General features: G+C 35.6%; 1 protein-coding gene across 1 annotated transcript in view; it reads left to right on the forward strand.

The window, feature by feature from the left end:
* Nucleotides 1-17,759, forward strand: part of Cntn4 (contactin 4) — a 1,000,458-nt gene that overhangs the window by 146,190 nt on the left and 836,509 nt on the right. The window contains exon 3 of the mRNA XM_036181073.1: nucleotides 7,068-7,212. The gene's annotated coding sequence lies outside the window, so the exon portion shown is untranslated. The remainder of the gene's footprint in view (nucleotides 1-7,067; nucleotides 7,213-17,759) is intronic.

Below are 17,759 nucleotides of genomic sequence, written 5' to 3' on the forward strand. Positions count from 1 at the left end.
AAGATCAAGATGGACTTGTTCTTATGGGGAAGTGTGATGGAATTGTGTTCCCCCAAAATATTGTGCACGCTAATAAACTTATCTGGGATCAGAGAACAGGATGGCCACAATATTAAACATAGAGTTTAGGCAGTGGTAGCACATGCCTTTAATCCCCACACTTGGGAGGCAGAGCCAGGCAGATCTCTGTGAGTTCAAGGTCACATTGGAAATAGCCAGGCATGGTGACTCACACCTTTAATCCCAGGGAGTGATGGCAGAAAGAGAAATACATATATAAGGTGTGAAGACCAGAAACTAGAAGCATTTAGCTGGTTAAGCTTTTAGGCTTTGAGCAGCACAGTTCAGCTGAGACCCATTTGGATGAGGACACAGAGGCTTCCAATCAGAGGAAACAGAATCAGCTGAGGTGAGGTAGCTGTGGCTTGTTCTGTCTCTCTGATCTTCCAGCATTCACCCCAACAATAACTGGCCTCAGGTTTGATTTTATTAATAAGACCTGTAAGATTCATGCTACAGGGAAGCTCCATTTGGCCAGGTGAAAATGTGTCTTCAGTTTGCCACAGGTTGTTGGAATCATTCCTTTCTTAGTGACTGAGGTCAGAGGATGGTGACATGTCCTATTCAAGGTCAGACTTTCTTAGCACCCAGAGGCTGCTCAGTTCTTGAGTCGCTTCCATGGGTGTAATGCATTTCCTTGCTGCAGTTCTTCAACAGAGGAGAAAACACAGTGTGATATGCTATCTTCAAGGCTCTGAACATCTTCATTTGAGAGTTCATCAAATTAGATCGCAATCAATGAGGAACATCTCACTTTTCAACCCTCAGGATCATCAATTACCTTTGTCCTGTAGCCAGTTCATAGAAGTGAAATCCAAGTTGTCAGAGGCAACTGCTCAGTAAAAACAAAATGTCAAACTGGCAGAATCTTGGGGCCTTTCTCACATTTCTAACTTCCACAGAGCACTAGTATTGTATCACGAATTATTGTTCTTATCCTAATTTTATATTTCTGATCTCCTTATAGTTTTGAGTTTATAGTTCAAAATGATCCCAACAGTGGGAAATAGAGGCAACCAAACTCAGTTGAATCATGATAATGAGGAAATTTACATTGACTCATTGCTGTGTGCTTGTTGACTTTTTAACTGTTTTGCCAATATTAAAAATGTGATAAAATTATCCCTTAAATAATTTAAATATCATATCATAATTTATATCAAGATACGGGTCTATCTCAGTTTGAGAAAGTGAGCCTGGGATGCACATATGCTGTATCCAGTTTCAGCATCATACAAACAAATACAATACAAATAGGGTTCAAATTACAACCTTGCCAGGTCCTAAATGAAAACAAAAGTACATAGTAATCATGGACTCAGAAACTAACATTTAATAATCAGTATAATTCCTAGTAATTTAGAATTGAAACTTCCACTGTTTTTACTCTAGCTGTTAATAAACGAAGAGATTACTTTAATGGGATTGTTTAAAATGAAACCCAAATATTTTTCCTTTTTATTAAAGTAAAAGCTAGTCTACATTGTAATGTTAATATTATTGTTGCTTATCTACAGAGTTTAATGAGATATTTTTGAAAGCATATTAAAAATTCTACTTCTTACTATAGAAAAGAAGCTAAAGAAATACAGACTTTCTGGACCCATTTTTATAATGCAATTGCTGTCCTATAGACTTTGTGTTAATTCTGTCTTACACCTTGAATTTGCCACAAGCAATTTGTAATAGAATCAATTAACATTTGGGAAGTTGAGCATGGCCACCTAGGATATTAAACATTTGTTCCAGATATGCTAATATAAGCCATTGGCATTGTATGCCCAAAGCATTGCTCAGTAACAACAGAAACATTAAGAGGGTATCAAGTGAATGTATGGGTATGTGTTTAGAGGTTTTTTTCCTCAGTTTTTATTTTCCTGTGTGTGTGTGTATGTGCGTGTGTGTGCACGCGCACACACATATTTTGGTTCTGAACTCTCTAACTTCCTTGGAAGGCAGGGTTTAGGAAGAAAAGAAAAACTTCCAAGGGTATACCATTACATGTAGCATATACATTTGCACAAAAAGTCATTAATAAGATTTTCAAAAGAAGATGAAAGAGAGAAATTTGTTCTTCACCTTTTCATCGGTTCATTGCTGTGCTACATTTACAGGCTCTTGAATAGCAAAGAAATGAAATATTACTAGTCACTTTAACTTAGTTATAAAACAGTGGGAGGGTCTTCTTGTAGAGGCATATTTCTAAAATGCATTGCCCTGTTTTTATTTTTATCTGAATGTTTTTGTAATCCTGAGTCTTGAATCCACAGCCTTGAGTGTACCATACAGGAGCTCTACCATGAAACACCTAGCCCTGGACCTCCTGTTCAAGTTCACTTAGTATCATTCATTTTTGGTTCATAATGTATAATTATTTCAGGATCCATATTTTCCTGTTCCTTATCTAGCAAGATTCATATTAAAATATAAATTTGGTAGCTTCACTGAAACACCATCATAAACCATGAATATTAAAAAGAGAGACCATTTTCCATTTCAGTTGTCTGGTTGATGTTTTTATTTGCAACCAATGTATTTTGTGTAATTAAAAAAGCAAACATAGGACTGGAGAAACTATTCAGTGGTCAAAAGTACATACTGCTTTTGCAGCGTTATATTCTTAGTATCCAAGTCAGATGGCTCAAAGCTGCCTGCTTTAGATTTTCTGGTGCCCTCCCCTGGACTCTGAGGGATACCTTAATTCACATATATACAAACCCACACCCATACCCTACCCATAACTACAAAATAAATAAGCCTTCAAAAGATCCCATTTTAATTATTTACTTTTATTTATTTTATCCTAAATTAATTAAAATCATTGTCTATGTTTATGTTTGTAGGGATCATGATATTATTTGGCATACAGTAGAAGTTGGAGATGCATCAATTTCATGATTGAAGACAGAATTTAAATAATAGTCTACTGAAATGATTAAAGTCACATTTTCTCTAACATGACTTAATGACAAAATATATTATTTATAATCTTTTATTATAAATTAATCTGATAATTTCTGTAAGAAATAAAACAATTTATTTTCAAGTAGCTTTCCATAAAATTATTAAAAATTTTGGCCAGGAGGTGGTGGCACACGCCTTTAATCCCAGCACTTGGGAGGCAGAGGCAGGCAGATTTCTGTGAGTTCGAGGCCAGCCTGGTCTACAGAGCTTCATACAGAACAGGTACCAAAACTACATAAGAAACCCTGTCTAAAAAAAATAAGAAAAGAAAAGAAAAAATTAAACTACTATTTATTCCATTTTGTGTGTCTTCTGAGATATTGTTGCTTTATTTATCTTAAACATGTTTCCTTCTCTGAAATCTTATAAAATTGTGTATAAATCATAAAAAAACTTACCCTTTTCTCTCACCTTGGTTGCCTTTTTATGGACAATCTGAATTATATTACATAAACATGGACAGGGTAAAGAAAATAAAACATATTTAAAGTGATTCATTGGAAGTGAAAGAATAGCTGTTCTAATAACAGTAGGTTCATAAGCAATCACTTCAACTTTAACACTTGAACTTTACAATGGTGGATGTGTACAGTTTGGGCCCCACACTGTGTATTTTACATAGCTAGTAGTTCAGAATCCCACTCTACAGAAAAATGGAAATGCTCAGAAAGGTGATATAAATATTCGGTTTCCTCAAATGTATACTCCCCTGAGAGTCAAATTTGATGATCAAGTACTTCGACTTTTAAAACTCTGTGGAACATTTGCTCCTTTCTAAAGTTATCAGGACATTTGTTGAAAGTAATTAGAGAGTCAATTGTCCCAAGAAATGTTTTGTACTTGCTTCCCTCTTTTAAAATGACACTTAGCTGTTCTTTGAAATACATTTCCATTAGAGACTATTATACTCACAAAAGGAGAACAGATGCTGTCTAAAAGAAGAGAATCAAAACATAGCCAGTATTGACACAATTGCTCTGAGCACTATAAATGACTGGTTTAAGTAGTTTACAACACATAGAGCATGCTTAGAGTCTGGAATGACTAGATGTGCTTTTACAATTAAATTATCTAGTGAACTAGGTACCTATGTTTTTTTCCAATCTACTTTGTAGAGTGCCATTGATAAACTAACTTCACTTGTCAGTGCATTAAAGTTTCCTGCTGCCACATATAGTAAGCTGTTACATTGTTCCAAGAAACACTTCCTATACACACACACACACACACACACATACACACACACACACACACACACACACACACACACACACATACACACACATACACACACATACACACACACACACACACACATACACACACATACACACACACACACACACACACACACACACACACACACACACACACTTTAATAGTAGTTAGTGGCTTCAGTTTTGAGACCTAAGAAGAGAAATTAGTTGCAACACATTTAGTCTACAAAAAAGCAAAACAACCACCATTCCTCCACCTGAATTATGTCTAGAATTTCCTTTATCACTCATCTGATAAATTCACTCCCAAAGACCTATCCTCAGCAATTATTATTTAATTACAGTACTTCCTTGAGGTAGAATGTAACTTTCTATTGCTAATCTCATCTTTAATGAAGTCAGTTTGATCATATGTTCCAAGATTTATTAATTCAACAATTTCAATTATTTTTGCATAGTTGATAATGTCTTATTACGTTCTGATATTTTGATTTGAGTGTCTTCATTGAATATTAGCAGGGCTCTTTTTTTTTCCAGTAAGCACTTAGAAAGTTACTTCCTAATAAGTTATAGAGAATCCTAAGTAGCTATTGGATGAAATCATGTATTTTAGGATAAAATATTGTATGAGAGAACAGCTAGAAAGTGTTTTCCTATCTGTTTAGTCATCACACCTGTTTATGTTTGTTTTATATTAGATTTCTAATGTTTGTGAACCTACTACCAATTATATAATTTACTTTCAACTTCCTTCATCAAAAGCCCATCATTCTTTCAATGTGTAGCATATATCTTTGTGTGACAACCAAAAACATTTTGGGTACTACCAAATGTTTTACCTTCTAGAGAATACATAATGGTCTATGGTTAAGAACTTCCCCCATTGAATTAAGAAAATTACCATCTAAATGATTTTGAAATTGTAAAGGTTTCCCTGAGCTCTGCATAATGTTTGACTGTGGGTCTGCATCTGTTTACATCAGTTGCTGGATAAAGCCTCTCTGACAAAAATTGGGCTAGGCACCAATCCCAGCATATCACAAAGGCAGGAAAAGACTGAAGGTCAAAGGTCATGTGGCTGGGTTGGATTCCCACTCCCTCCGCCTCAAGTCTTACCTGGTCACAGGAGATGGTCAGTTCAGGCTGCTACTTATCTGCTATTGCTAGGAGTCTTAGCTGGGTTCATACATGTAGATTCCTGAGAGATTCTCTTGAGTTAGGTTTTTATCTGACCATGAAATGACCCCATTTCCAGGTGTTGGCTGTGGATTGCTGTATCTGCCTCTATCAGTCTCTATCAGAGAAAAACTCTATGATGATAGTTAGGGTATCCACTAATCTGGTCACTGGGGCAAGCCAGTTCAGTTCAGGCACCCTCTCCACTATTTCTAATAATCCAAGCTGGGGTCATCCTTAGGGATTCCTGGCAAGTTCCCTAGAACCAGGTTACTCTCTATCCCCATGATATTTCCCTCCATTGAAACAAGACCTTGCTCTGTAGACCAGGTGTGTCTTGATCTTGTAGTGATCATTCTGCATCTGCCTTTTGCATGCTGGGGTTACTGGCATGCACTGCCATTCTTGGCTTAAAAATAGCATCTTATAGGGCTGTCATGAAGGGTTAGTGTTCAAGTACTTGCTGCACAAACATGAGGACTGGAATTCAGAACCCTAGATCCTACATAAAGGCCAAGTGGGTATAGTGACTCAAAAAAACTCATATCGGGCAGACTAAAGAGACTATCAATATTGGTGAGCTCTTTTTGATTGGGAGATCCTGCCTCAATGAAGACGGTGGAAAATTGATCCAAGGAATATTCCTGATACCTATCTCAGGCCTTCACATGAACAAGCACATATCCCTGTGCCTGTTTATATGTAAGCATGCATACAAACACATGTATGTCATACCATACCCATTACTATACACATTAAAGTAGAAAAAAGAGAAAAATGATACATTTTATATTATTTTTTGAAAGGCTTTGATGGCAGGGCATTGAACACAGAGAAGGTTGTGAGCATCTTTTTCTCAAGAAGTTTCTACAATTTTATTTGAATTTAATTTGTTACATTCACCATCTGGAATAGAAGTCTAAGTACCAACTATTCCAGGCTGTGGAGTTGTACATTCAAACAACACAGAATTTTAGACTAGAGGAAGTAGTGCCAAGCATGCTCGATTCCTTGTTCTCCCCTTTCAGTGAGGTTTCTCCCATTGACATACAAGTCAGTTGTTTAATTTTCTGACAGAATGGTGTGCATTGAGAATGGCTGGACATCTTCCATTTGTATTATTTTCAGAAGTGATCAGATGAATCTGCCTGAGGATCAGTATGTGGGGGACTCACGTTCAAAAATATATTTTTTTTTTTACCTAATAAGTCCCAAAGATGCTGTCAACTTCACTTGACTTGCCCCTCTCACATCTTCCATGCCCTTTGTAAAATGTCTCACAAATCTCATTGTCGGTACTTATTACGAGGTTTTTCTCCAGCTGGAAAAAAAAAGCTCTTTTTTTTTTTTCCCACAGTCAGATCCAGAATTTTCACTTTTCTCGTTCCCTGTATGTTTCTTCTTCACTTTTAATGTGGAATCACAATGATTTCCAGGCTTTCCTCTATACCATTTTCCATTTTTTTGGAAACTCACCATGGAGTATATAACATAATGTAAGAGAGCTATCCAAAATAATTCTTCCATTTTTTACTGGGTATCCTTAACTGAAACAACTTTTTCTGCAGAATTTTCTCTTTTTCTTCCCAAGTTCATTTGCGTCATAAACTAAAAAATTAAATTTTTCTTCTCTTCTCTTTTATTTTCCAGATTCATCTGGTCTTGTAGAATTTTCTCAATGAGGAAATTCTGCTAGAGCTCACTGTGAATTTTCTGAAGCTTAGTGTCAGAGAAGCAGGTTCTTCAGGCTGGGCTAAAGGAAACAATCCATGTAGGTTCTGATTGAAAATAAAGGGTATGTCTTACTACATTGATATTTGCTTATAACCTGTGTGATGCTGTTGTATATAACATGAGAAATGCATGATTTTCCTATTTAGTAGGTTGTGGAGGTTCATGAATGGGAAAGACAGAATTTTATTTTCCATTCCATATTTATTTTATTTTGAATGGAATTTTCTTCCTTATATCTATTTCATTAGATCTGAAATTACTTCAGATAGTGAACTTTTATAATATTGTAGTAGTTGATGTTACATTTGGCTACCAGAGAAAGTTAATGAAGACAGGAACCTACAGTTTCTTTCATTTAAGACTTAAAATATTCAGCCCACAAGGGTTATCATGTTGTCTAATGTCATGGATCAAGGTTTGGCCATCCATCACAGAACCTTGGTCCCATGTTTGCAAGGTGTTGCAGTCATTCCTAGTAGTAAAATGGCCAATGTTGCTGCATGCATTAAAAGATGCATTCCTTATTCCTGCAGCCATGAATACAGTTAAATAATAATAATAATATCAATAATAATAGCATGATAATAATAATCATGAATTCTAATAATCATGAATTCTAATATGTCCTACATTTCAAAAAAGAAATTTAAAAAATAATTTTACCTAGTACATTTTGACTACACTTGTGAGTAAGAGCTATTCATATGTAGTTAATGTGACTAATTCCTTCCATAGTGGCAATACCAGGACAAATTTATATATAAATGGCCATTAGTAAAAAATTACCTTGCACAACATGATTACCAGAGTTCTGATACAGAACATCCATGGAAAAGCCAGAAGTGACAGAACAGATCTGTAACCCTACCATTTGGATGATGTAGGCAGGTCATTGGCCAGATAAACTAACCAATCTATGACTATAGTTTCTGTAAGAAACCATGGCTCAAAAATTAAAACGGAGGTGGGCCAATATGATATCTCAGTAGGGAAAACACAGTCCGAAAACTTACCTGAATTTGATCTCCAGGACCTAAATGGTGGAGAGAAAAACTAACAGCAATTTATTGTCTGACCACATGCATGTTATGACACATATGCTCCATCCCCAATAAAGAAATGTAATTTAAAAAAACTGTTAAAGGTAGGGAGTGATTGAGAATGACAGCCATTATTGACCTCTGACTTCTACATGTACAAGTCCCTGCACACACACATGCATATACCTACATGGAAACATATATACACAATATACCCACCACCCATCCCACCTTACAAAATAACTCCAAGTGACTTTGTCATTTGGCAGTGGATTATTGATTATTGTGGTGTTCTTTTCTCATGGTAGCTTCTGCAATGAAAGTATTTATCAACATCAGAAGTGAGCTTGAGATATATATTTCAAAACCACATAAGAAAATACTCCTCATTATTCATTTTCCTTCTTCATATTCTTTTTGTGTTTCTTAATCTTCTTTGTGACTCATGTCAAAAAAAAAATCAAATCTTTTCCACAAAATGGAAATTTGACTTCACTGAAATTATTTTTGTTGTTATTTAGAGCTGTGATCTGTAGTTGAGGACCCTCCCATGTTTCGTAGCCAAAAAGTCTTAATGTGTTAGAAACAGATACATTAAGTGTTTCATTTAGTGGGTGTTGAAGAATTTACAATGCTTTCTATGTAAGCTGATTCACTGGTAAAAATTAGTATTGGTCTTTCCAGTGTTTTACAAATGTTACAATGTTGGATGGAGCTTTCTTAGAAGGATCCTTGTTGATACCTTGTTGAAGGCGAAGGTCACTGGCATTAGGAACAGCTGCCAGCCCATTAATTAATTTGTTTGGCTAAGGGTTTATTTTGTATAGTTTCTCCAGGATTAATTCAATGATAGAATTCCAAAAGAGCGTCTAATTAATATAAACAACATATATTCATTTCCTTTCAATGTAAAAAAATCAATCAAACAAACAAACAAAAACCAGTACCAAAATCCCATTTATTGTTGTAGACTTTTAAAGGGAAATAAAACAGAATCAAATGCATTTGTTGGCATGAATTTGCCTTGTCTCACAGGAACAAAGATTCTGCCAGGGGAATTTCTCTTTCAAGGGTGTGAAGAGTTTCTGAGAAATGAACTTCGCCTGTTTCTTACAGATAGCATTCACCTCCTCTCCTGGTGCCTGTGCCAAGTATGACAGTGGTGGGTTGCCTAAAAGCTACTGAAAGAACCATTTCCTGAGACAACCTTGTCTTTTAGTCAAGGAATAAGTAGGTTCCCTGTGTGTTTGGAGGAGGAACATAAATATCTTCTCTCTTCATAGCAAAAGGACTCTTTCAAAGACGCATTTTCTTTCCCGACAATGAAATTCACACTCGAGACAAATCAGCAATTTCACAGCTGGTTTGTGAAATTCTAAAATGATGTAAACAAATCAAAGCAGGGATATTCGTTAAGAATGAAAAGAGTATTTGAATTGCATCCCAGTTCCTAATAGGCTACCTTTCTTCAGTTATAGAATGTTAAAGGCATGCCACTGCTCTTACAGGAAATTCATATTTCAGCTATAACTAAAGAACTTCATAAGAACGTGTCTGTTTAAAAGCATAAAATGGATGGCTGGACATAATTATGTCTTCAAATCTATCTCTTGTTTCCAATTTTTTCTCTTTTAAAATAACTTTCCTTGAACTTGTTTTTTGTCACTTTCTTTTTTTTGTTATTTATTATATTTGTGTTTTAATTTTACACATCAGCCATGGGTTCCCCTGTCTTCCCCCCTCCCGCTCCCACCCCCACCTACCCCCCAGCCTCTCCTCTCCATTTCCATCTCCTCCAGGGCCAAGACTCCCCTGGGGATTCATTTAAACCTGGTGGATTCAGTACAGGCAGGTCCAGTCCCTTCCTTCCAGCCTGAGCAAAGTGTCCCTGTGTAAGCCCAAGGTTCCAAACAGCCAGCTCATGCACTAAGGACAGGTCCTGGTCCCACAGCCTGGATGCCTCCCAAACAGTTCAAGCTATTCAATTGTCTCACTTATCCAGAGGGCCTGATCCAGCTGGGGCTCCACAGCCTTTGGTTCATAATTCATGTGCTTCCATTAGTTTGGCTGTTTGACCCTGTTTTGTCACTTTTATACAGTTGTACTGTACATTCCGATTTCTCTCACATGCAATTCTATCTACTTTTCATCCTGCCAACCCTCTTTTCCCCCACATCAATGTCTTTTTGTTTTGTGACACACTGAGAGTATAACCATGACCACTTGTTTGTCCTTACTTTAGGACTACCACTGACGCCTGCTTGGTTCACTGGATGGTACACATCTGAAGACCCCTTTGACTCCCTCAGTATCCAGTAACCCAGCAGGGTGAGATAAGAATCAGTGATTCCCTAATGAATCAATGATTGATGTATGACAGTCCCAGTCTTGTTCAAGCTCAGTGCTGGTAGTCACAGATAATGGTAGATCATGGTTCCAACGTCTGTGTAATTGTTTAAAGATGTCAATGTCCATTAGCTACCATTAATCCCCTATTGAAAGAAATTTCTCTATACCTACATAAAATACTCATAGCTTTATGAAGTAAACTATTCTGTTGTCTAAAGGGACTGGATTTTCTTATATACTTTAGAAATGCCACATTATAGGTTTTAATTTTGCCATATAGAATTCTAGAGGACAGGTGCTTTACATCTCTGTAATAATACATACCCTTTACCAAACAGTAAGCAGTTTCTCTGGAATCTATTAATTCTTGGGGCTTGGTTTACAGGAGAGAAGGAAATTTGAAGAATCATATTCAGGAATTTGAAAGAGTAATTTATTGCTTTAATATTCTGCAGGACAAAGAGAGTGTTAGCTAAGTGGGGTTTTGTTTGTTTGTTTGTTTGTTTGGTTTGGTTTGGTTTTGGATGGTAAGAGCAGGAAGGGTGCCCCTTATCTCTATTCTCATTCTATGAGTTAAAATAGCAAATCAATACATTTATTATGGATAATTATTAGAGATTTTGAAATCATTGTTCAGTGTAAAAGTATGCTTTTTTATATACTTAAAAAGCATTTTAAATATACATATATATGAAACTTAAAAGCATCTATCTACATATCTCATCTATCGATATTTATCTGTCTATATACACATACTCATTCATATATATATATATATATATATATATATATATATATATATGTATAATTTTATACTTCATGAGAATAGGGATTTGGTTTGTTATGTAGACCTGTTACATGAATTAATTCAATGAGTGCTGAATATTTGATAAACTAAGGTCCCAAAGTTTACTAGTGAGTTTCTTTTATGAATTACATTTTGATTAATGTATTCTTTTTATTAGCTATCATCTAACATTGGTTCATATATTCACGTATCTATCATTATCAATCTATCATTTTTCTATTATCTACCATCTACCTATCTATCATGTACCATATATTATCCATCTACTATCTATATCTATATCTATATCTATATTATGTCTATATCTATATAGATAAATATCTGTCATCTGATAGTTTGAATGTAGTTGGCCACCATAGCTCATAATGGCACTATTGGGAGGTGTGGCTTTATTGAAGTAGGTGTGGCCTTGTTGAAAGAACTTTGTCATTGGGAGAAGGCTTTGGGGTCTCTTTTGCTTAAGCTTCTCCCAGTGTCACAGTCCACTTTCTGTTGCTTACAAGATGTAGGAATCTCAACTATTTATCTAGTACCACGTCTGTCTGCACACCACCATACTCCCCACCATGATCATAATTGACTGAACTTCTGAAATGTAAGGCACAACCTCAATTAAATGTTTACATTTATGAGAGTTGCTGCAGTCATGGTGTCTCTTCACAGCAATTGAAACCCTGACTAAGACATATCATCTGTCTATCATCTGTCTATCTATTATCTATCATCTATCTATACATCTATCTATTTTCTATCATACATTATCGAACATCTCTGTATTTGTCATCTATGCATCTGCCATCTATCATTTGTTGTTTATCTATAAGTTAAATAACAAACCAGTGACAGAAAATCTGTCTCTGACTACATGTTCTATAGTCCATGTATCTCCTTTGTAATTTGTGTTAGTGCAAGATGACAGCATATCTCAGATAAAATGTGTGGGACACAGTAAACCACAAGCTTTGTTGTTCTGCCCTCAGGTTCTGTGTTGATATTAGAATAAATATCTCATGGCAATTCCTCCTCCTCCGGTAACATAAGGAGAGAGGAAATTAGTTGACTACTTACCTTGTGATAAACTGATTTCTCTACTGCCCTACAAGGTAGCAAGAACTCCCAGTGTCCCCGTGACACAGCAGCCAAGTAAGCATTTATCAAAATGTCTGATGCATTCATTGCCTCCAAATGAACAGGACTGCCTTAAGAAAAAAAAATCCACACTGAATCCTCAATGGAGAATCACTGAAATCAGCAAAGTTTTCAAGGTGTGCCCTTCACAAGAGAGCAGAAATAAACCACACATTAGGAGAATTAGTGCTCCGAGGCCTTTGTTTAATCAGTGCTTAGTTTGGTGGTGATTACACAAATTCACTCTGTTAAATTTAATCAGGGATGTTTCTGGCAAAGGGTGGCAAGCCTACTGATTAATTCATTTATATTCTTGAAATAAGATATGTTCTCCTGGATGAATCTCCTCAGTTTGGCAAGTCCACAGCATGCATTCCAGCGTCTCTAAATGGCTCTTTGTTCACAGGCCCAGCCTAGGCTGAGCACTGAGTACTGACTAGCTTGACTGACTGAGACTGACAGTCAGAAAGTGGCACTGCTGGAGTTTCTCGCAGACATCATCAACACATTGGTGTGTAGGTGCCTGTAAATACTTCAGGATTCTGCTGTCAACTCTTGGCGTTGCCTTAAGAAAAGAGCCAAATATGGCTGGAGGTGTCATGATTAAAACTTAGATCTCCCAAAGATTTACTGTTTTCTTTGATGTAGTCCTTTAATTAAGGCAAGTATGTCTATGGGTTATATTCAAACTATCATTTAATGGATTATAGGGATCATTTCCTTATTCTGAAAAATAAAAATGAAAATAATTTCTAGGGACACTTTGCTCAGTCTGGAAGGAGGTGACAGGACCTGCCTGTACTGAATCCACCAGGTTTAAATGAATCCCCAGGGGTGCCTTGATCCAGGAGGACATGGGAATGGAGGGGAGGGGCTGGGGGGAGGATGGGGGTGGGGGCGGGAGTGGGGAGGACAGGGGAACCCATGGCTGATGTGTAAAATTTAAAACACATAATAATAAAGAAAAAAAAAAGGTAAAAAAAATATTGAACTGGGTATCACTCATTTTGTGTCTGATGTTTAGACAATTATGGGCAAAGAGGAAGAAAGGAGTATATAGGATGTATGTGAAAATATCTGCTATAAATATATCACTTGGCTTTAAGCATGGGAACAAGTTAGGAACCCATATTCTAACATGTAGGAAACCTTTCAGGTTCACAGGTAATTTCCTGGGGATCTTCTGTAAAGGATTATGTGAAGCAACCAGATTCTGTACTTTGTCTACAGGTCTGTATTCAGTCATGATGACAAAGGAGGAGGGGATATTTTCACTGTGGTCATTTTGTACCAGGAACCATGTGATTTATTTGAGGAAGAGGGAAGGCTAGGGTGACAGAAAATACAGGCAATTATATACCTAAGAAAGCCCTGGGGAGGAGAGCAGGATGCAGCTCATCTGTCTGATCTGTTCATTTCTCATAGTTCAGCTTCCAGCTTCAGTGCAAGTTTAATATACACCTCACCAGCCTTGTCCTATGGAACACATGAGTTCCTATACAGGATTGTATGTGATCATTGTTCCTGCCTAAATAACTATGACCATGGCTGAGCATTTCTGGTTTTGCTTTCTAGAAATAAGATTATTATTTAGAGTGGTTCTTGTGAACTTAGGCTTGTCTTAGCTTTGATGACATTGTAACAGAGAGAATACAATATGTAAAGCAATACATGGTGGTTTTGTAACCTGTTTTGTGCATGTATATAAGTAATATATTTTGCTGTCATCAGAAACAAGGGTTAGTGAGGTAGTTTTTTCTGCACCTTGAATTAAATGCAAAATGACATAATTTACCTAGATAATGTTGTTAGTGTCTGAAAAGACTCATAGGAAGCCATGCACCTGGGACCTAATCATGAATCTCATGCTGAATGTATTCTTGAATAAACCTCATACTGTGTGATTATACTTATCATTTTGAAGATAATAATATGAATGTATATTCTGACCCTGAAGTTAAGATACTGTACTATCCCTTTGCCTTAATTTACTTCTTGGATAGGGCTCATAAAAGTATTTACATCACAGATTATACTGAAAAGATAAAATATGTTAATATTAGCAATGATCTATAAGATTAATTACCAGTATTGTCTTTAGAAATAATAATTACATTTATTTATTTGTTTGTTTGTTTAGTTAGTTAGCTAGCTAGCTAGTTCGTGTACCTATATGCCACAGCAGTTGTATGTACATCAGAACAGTTTCCTAGAGTTCATTCTCTTTTTCCATTCTGTGAGTCCAGTGGATTAAACTCAGGCCCTTAGGCTTGGCAGGAAGTGGCTTACCAGCCACTCTGTGGCAACATCGTTTTCCAAAGAGTACTTGTTAGATAGTTGAAAGCAGAGTGTAATTCTATAAGATGAACAATTTAGATTATTGGCTTACTCTGTGTATATCCTTGTTTCTGAATTTGATGCACTGTTATTTTGCAGCAAAATCACTGTTCATACCCTAAACTGTGGAATATGCCTTACTTGATTTTAAAATGAAGAGGCAGCTACTATCTCTGACTGAAGAATCCTGCATAACAACTGCATATGAGATTTATTCAGCAAACATCTTTCTATAATCCATAAACATATCATGTTATTATTTTCTATATCAGAATTGTAAATCATGAAGAACCAAGACATGAGTCAATGAATACTAAATGTCATTAATATATTGCTTTCAGAATAATATTTGGAAATATGGGGACATGATCATAAGTTTCTAAGTATAAAAAACAGGTTAGCCTGCAGAGTAGTATGGTTCTAAATTTGTAATCATCAGAGAATTTAATCATGAAAAATGTTATTAAAATATTAAAATCTTATGATAAATTTTAATGAGTACTTTCTTGATTTAGCTTTAACATTTTCTAAAATGAAAATTATAATTTTTCTGATTATAAAATAATAAATCTCATTGTAGATATTACAAGCAAAATAGAGAACTACAGATTGCTGGTTCATATGCAATCCCAATTTCTGAAATGAACTTATTAATTAATTTTCTTTTATAAAGAAAACTTTCCTTTGGGTATTTATGATTTATTTATTCAACACCCTCTTCTCATTCAATAACTGATAAACTTTTATTGCCAAATCATGGAGACTTTTGTCGTCATTCTCATGGACCTGTCTTCTGAAACATGTACATCCATTGAATAGAGGTATAGTCATCTCTGTCACTAATGAGGGGTTGTAATCCATATTTTATAATTTGTGTACTGATACTATGCTTTAAACAGCTGGTCAGTTATTGTGCATGTATTGGAACAGAGTAGCAGGAAAATCAGAAGTTTAAAGTAATTTACTGCTACATACTGAGTTTGAGTCCAGCTGGAGTTATATGAGATCCTATCTCATTCAACAAACAAACAAAACCTTGAAACCTATAATCCAGTGATCATTCTTGCGCACATGAATTTGTGCTATGAAAATATTTCATGATGATAGTTCCAGTTGAGTTTAAATGTTATAAAACAATACCATATTCATTTTACTTTTTATTGAGTATTAAACTAAAACATTTTACTCAGATATGTTTGAGCTCTTTAGCTTAAAAGTTTGTTTCGTAAGTATGCACTGTGACTATGGATACTTATTTATAGGAAAAAATACTGGAATGTTATTAGATTTACTAAGCAATTTTTAGCTTGTTTTGTTTATAAATTATACCCTTTTTCTAGAGAAGAGTTAATATTTATACTCTCAGATATTGCTTTTTTAGTATTGTATGGTCAAATCAAAACCAACATGAGAACTTTTAGTCTCATGAGCTACAGGAAAGTTGTGGTGCTTTATAAGGTCCTCTGTAGGCCTCTCTCAGTGCCAGGGCATGTCACTGCATATCTCTCTAGATTTAAGCTGTGTCTTTCTATACCTACCGTTCTGTACTGCTCAAGGCAGGATGGTAATTACTTTATAAAACATCACTGTGGGATAGACACAAAGTGATTACGTAGATCATGTAAGCTAGGAACAAAAATAAAATGAATGTATAAATTTTATAATAGTTCCTTCCTTCCTTCCGGTTTGTCAGTCTGTCTGTCTGTCTGTCTGTCTTTCTGTCATATCTAAAGCCAGAGGTCAGATAATAATCAGGTTTTGAGATGCTATGTAAAAGCAAAATCTTAGTAAAAGTCTTTCAAAAACATAAACTATCAAAAATAGTGTTATATGTGTGTATGTCAAATATAGCATGTCCATTCTTTAGCTTTTCTTCAGAAACCATATCAGCACTAATCTTCACATTCAAAGATTCGTTCAAGACATTACTGTTTTCAAGTCTATGAATTTCTTGGTAGCTATGTTTGTTAACTTGTCACTTCCAAACCAAAAGAAATGCCGTGCGTTTGCTTAATTTTCCTCTCATTCTGTCCGTTTACCTCTTCCTTTCATGATTAAGAAGTAACAATAACTGAAACACCGTATTTCTCTTGTTAAAATTATCTCCAGTGGTATTTTCAGCACATTAGAAAGTCACAGATGACTGCCTTGATAAAAGAAGGTTCAAAAGGTATCGCAGTAGGAGGAGAAAGATAGAATTTGAAGGAGACGGAAGCTTTGTGACCCGTGATGAGGAAAACCCATACAACAACGCTAAGACTTCACGTTCAAGCTTCCTAGGAAAGATGTTACCTACTGGCCAGAGTTCTAGTCCTGGTGCTGTGATGGTTAGCTCCTTTTCTTAGAACATATTCCGAAGACTTCCAAACTGGTTGTAAAACTCTATCAGAGTCCTATCTGTAATAAATAATGTATCTGAGGATTCAGGGTGATTGGTGAAAGTGTGTGGAAAGGACTAATCTAAAAGTCTGGTGAGAAAAAATAACTCAAAATACAACTTTCTTTGTTAGTCATTGGAAGGATTATCATTTACTACTTATGAATAATAATGCAAGAATATTAGAATTGCCTGAACTCATTACCTTTACATTAATGTTACCTCATAATCAGATGCATTATAATACCTAGTGTGTATTTCATATATCTTATGTGAGCCACAAGTACTTAAGTCAAAACCATCTCCCCATGCCCTCTGCTGAATATTTTCATATATCTTGACATGAGTAATTGTTATGTAACTCTCTTCCTGGATAAACCAGAGTTTAAATCATGTCTTATAAATTACATAAACACAACCAAATATTAGGTAGATAATATTTTGTGAATGTTTTCATTGAGTCTTCTTTATTAGATATTATTTTAAATGCTAAACAACTTAATGTATGTTACATAATGATGCTATGCTCTAATTCTTGTTCTGTAGGCTAGTCTAGTTAGTCAGTTAAA

Source organism: Onychomys torridus, chromosome 3, assembly GCF_903995425.1.
Source record: "Onychomys torridus chromosome 3, mOncTor1.1, whole genome shotgun sequence".
Classification (NCBI taxonomy): Eukaryota; Metazoa; Chordata; class Mammalia; order Rodentia; family Cricetidae; genus Onychomys; species Onychomys torridus.